This window comes from Microtus ochrogaster, chromosome 5 (assembly GCF_000317375.1).
Source record: "Microtus ochrogaster isolate Prairie Vole_2 chromosome 5, MicOch1.0, whole genome shotgun sequence".
In the NCBI taxonomy this organism is placed as follows: Eukaryota; Metazoa; Chordata; class Mammalia; order Rodentia; family Cricetidae; genus Microtus; species Microtus ochrogaster.
Genome location: NC_022012.1, coordinates 53,340,905 through 53,345,355, shown reverse-complemented (window position 1 = coordinate 53,345,355; position 4,451 = coordinate 53,340,905). Strand labels below are relative to the sequence as shown.

General features: G+C 41.9%; 1 pseudogene; it reads right to left on the bottom strand.

The window, feature by feature from the left end:
* Positions 1-2,374: 2,374 nt before the first annotated feature.
* Positions 2,375-2,528, bottom strand: LOC113456143 (annotated as a pseudogene).
* Between the last annotated feature and the right edge of the window lie 1,923 nt (positions 2,529-4,451).

The following is a 4,451-nucleotide window of genomic DNA, read 5'->3' as shown; positions in this document are numbered from 1 at the left end:
GAGGGGCGGGCCGCCCGGAGTCCTGGCTTCCTCCGCGTGGTCCACTGTCCTCCCCTAACCCCGCCGTTCTGGATGCCAGCCATGCCCCGACGCAGGAGGGGGTGAACTTTGACACAGAAAGTCCAGGCCTCGATGGCACTGGGCGAGGGAGCGACTCCTCGGCTGTTTCTGAGTAGTGTCTAATGGGAATTATATCTGAATGTGATAAACGGAAAGGTGTTAACAGCGCAGGGGGTCCAGTGAACAGTCCTACTGGGCTTAAGGACGGGTTTCCTGAGTGTTCTGGAAACCAAGATGTTAATTTTGCAAGACTATGGTTTCTTCTTTGATGAAAGAGGGTCAGTATTGAAATTCTGTGGTTGTATTATTGATATTTATACTTGAAGGTTCAAGGACTGGAGAAGTAGACAGATCCCATTCCGCCAAAAGGAATGTCTGATTTAAAAAAAAAAAAAGTAGCCTTCAGATGCCAATGCCTTCCGTGCCTCCTTTCTTTTCTGTAAGGTACGGTGGCCAGATTCTATGGTCTTCATCTAGACACTGCAGGACAGCGTGTGGGGTTATATATTGCCTTTGTACCAATAAAATAGACGTTCCTACATTTCTGATTGTTTTGCTTCACCTATCAATACAACAGTAGTTCTTGGGCTATGTTTGAATGAATACAGAAGTTGCTTTGGCCTACTTTTTAAATAGAATAGAATCAGGTATTTTATAGAGAACATTTTATTAGCATCGCAGAGTTCTTCAAAAACAATTCTTGCATTTAAGTACACCTTTCATTGTGAATTTTATAATCCATAAATGATTAACCTCGTAACATCTGAGAAGAAGGTGTACTTTACAAAGCTCACTCTCCTAAATTGGAGGAGGCGCTTTTCAATTAGAGTCCTTTGTGTGAGCCAAAAACAGTTTAACAGCCAATCTCGAAGATGGTCAAGGAGAGAGGCAAAATAAAACGGTATTAATGAAGCTGTTAGGACATGAATTTAAAGATGTTACTTGTCCATTCCTGTTTCTGGGACTTACGGTCTGTAACTAGGAACACAGATACAGAATAACCCATAAAGACCAAAAGGCCTCTTCCTACACGCCAACGTTACGAAGGGTTAAAAAGAACAAAACCCCTCCAGGGTAGGTAAACTTCCTATCTTTCACTTGTATGCTTGCTGCTTTTCCGATGACAGTTCCGGTCTTGCAGCCCAAGGAGCTATTTTGTACATCCACAGGCACTCCCACAAAGCACTCCAAAGAACCAGTTCCCCACGTGTCTACAAGAAACACCACACTTTTCACTCTTTTTAATTGTTTGTAAAATTAGATTTTATGGCCAAAACATAGATAAGTGCATAGATTTGAAAAAAAACAAAAACAAAACTCCTTTGCCTTCACTTCCCTTGGAAGAAACTGTATTTGCAGTGTCACTCTGTGCATAATTGATAATGTTAAGAATGTTAAAAATAGGTGCTGAAGAGATAGCTCAGCACTTAAAAACACTCGGTGCACTCACAGAGGTCTCAAGTTCAGTTCCCAAGGTCCAAGCGGTGTGGCTTACAACTATCTGGAACTCCATCCAGTTCCTCAGACACTGCGTGCATGCGGTACACTACATGCATGCAGGCAGACATTTATATGCATAAAATAAATTGTACATAAAACAAAACAGAATGTTCGAAGTAGAGGCTGGAGTATTTGTTTAGCATGACTGAAGTTCTTAGTCCAACCTCCAGTGCATAAGGTATTCAAAATGCATTCAAAATATTTGCTGAACCCTTACCATATACTAACCTTCAGGCTGGGTCATCATTACAGTCAATATATAAGAAGAGATGTAGAAAATCCCAACATCTAAACTATGAGAAATTAGAGATTTCAACAATTAGCAACATGAAGTCGCATTTTAAAATACGCTTTTACTTATTTTATTTGTTTATTTTTTTAGCACAGGATGTGTTCTCTTTTAGTACCTGAAAATGTCTTTTAATGCTGGAAGCATTTTCTCCCGGGTAACTACAAGAGAAAACCCATAATGCCTCACTTTACATGTATGTAGCAAACATGTCCTCCACTGAGGTAGCCCTGGAAATATTCCATCAACACGGAATGGGAAACTCTGTGTAGACAGGTCATAGCTGACATACATGTCCATCAAAATGCATTAAAGCGACTAGTTCAGAATCTGGACTCTGCAGTCAGATTTCCTTGGCTTATTCTGGCTTATCTGTCCCAAGCTTGTGTGCCCTTGACAACTTAGTAACCCGCCTGTCTCCCTTACTTTCTTTAATAATAAGAACTATGTATTGTGAACTGAAAAGAAAAGAAGTCAGGCATATTGTTCTGGTTTCCTAATTTTATCTTTTTTCCCCCTTTTTGAAGTGGGAACATAGTTCCCCCACTGCCACAAATATGCAGTTGAGTCTCCCATGTTTGGGGAAACCTCGGGGTTAGCAGACTTGGAGTGGAATGATGAGCTTTGCCTTAGGAAAGCTGCCTACAGGACCATGGTATTTCCCCTGCCAAGTAAGTCTGCAACTTACCTTTACAATGAAAAACATTATCATCTGCCACAACAAAAGAAAATTAATTTGGGTGTTATCTATGTTTTGCTTTTGTGCTTTGGTTTTGGATTTGTTTGTTTGGTTTGGTTTTTGGTTTTGTTGGGTTTGTTGTTGTTTTTGAGACAGTTTCCCTAAATAACCCAAGTAGACCTGGAACTTGTGATTCTTCTGCCTCAACCTCAGTATTGCGATTACAGGTGTATCCCACCATGCCTGACTTCTGAACTTGCTTTAGGAATACAAATTTTACTTAAAATTTTAAGAGTTAGAGGCCTTTGTGTTACAAAGCAGGATGAACAGACTTTACTACGGTTAAGTGTTAACCTTGTGTGATTGATAGCATTGTGCTCAATTTTTCTGTTTGTATTCAATTCTCTTTTATAATAAAGTAAGTGGTTTTTGAAATTGTTTTTGTCTGCATCATTTTTTTTTTAATTCAGAGAAAAGATATTTGGAAACAGATTCATGGAAGGATTTTTGTTTTGTTTTGGTTTGGTTTGGTTTGGTTTTACCAGATATCACATAGCTTCCCCGATATGTAATTTATCTATCTAGGTCTAAGGTCAGCTATGAAGTGTATGCTAAAGTTCACCTTTCTCATTGGCTTCTCTAGGCTGAAGAGCAGGAGCTCTGTCCGGTCTACAGGAATGAGAAAATGTGTTCCTCTCCAAACTGGAGAAGGACATAGAGTATCCCAGTCCGCTGCAACACATACTTCATTGCTCTGTGACATTGCCTCAAGACAATTAAACAATGGCAATCACCATGTGCTCTCCGCCTAATGGGAGACTGGTCTGGTTTCTTAGTACTGGCCCATGGTTTCTCACATGGCCACAGCGAGAGGAACTGACATGCCCATCAAGTTTCAGCTACTCTGAAGGCAGTATGACTTTTAAAGCAGGAATTCATCAAGCCAGCCTAGGGAACATAGTGAGTGAGAGCTTATCTCAAGAAAGAAAGGAAAGAAGAGGGAAGAGAAGGAGAGGGGAAGTAGGCTTGGAACAAAGTGTAGCCTGGCAGTTGGGGCCTGTCTGGTTACATACACATAGGCCCTGTTTCCCTCTGTATCTGTCTTCAGGGAGTCTCAGGGTCTCTTCATACGTGGCTCCTCATTATGGGCTGATTTGAGGTTCTCAAGCACTAGCAAACAATCGACATGGAGCCTGGCCTGTATGGATGCCGAGCAAGTATTCCAAAGGACAGGCTAGACAGTGTTTTTCCTCCAGATGACCTAGCCTGGGAAGTCACATATTGCCAGTTCTCTGCGACGCCAGTGCGAGGAATGTCAAAGTCACATTGTAAGAAGAGTTCGCTTGCTGCAGAAGCAGTTGAAGCGGCTTTGAAAACATGCTCTTCCGCTCTCGTCCATGAAGCGCTCTGTTCAGCTGTGCCCATCACTAACTCACCTAGCATATGGAGTGGGTGATAGGCTTGACATAGATTACAGACAGGTATATAAAATGTGTACAAGTGAGCAAGTTGAGAAGAACCTCGTTCAGCAAAGTAATTTAAAGAGTGCATATATCATATTGGTAAAGTACCAGAGCTCATGAGGACCCAAATCAATCCCTAAAAGCCAGGCTTGGAGCACGCACTTGTAGCAATCCCAGCATTGCGGCAGCAGAAATGAGTGGGGCCCCTGGGCTCCCTGGGCAGCTAGCTTAGCCTAATCAAGTTCCAGGTCACTGAGCGATCTTGTCGTAACAAGGTGGACAGCTCCTGCAGAACAACACATGAGGTGACCTCTGGCCTCCATACATGTGCACACATACACATATGAACCCACGCACGAAGTATATCATCATAATTCAGTTCAAATTCAGACTTAAACCCTTAGGGTTATTTTCAGTATCTGTTGCCATGGTTACTGCTGATAACTGTCTAGGAAGAGGT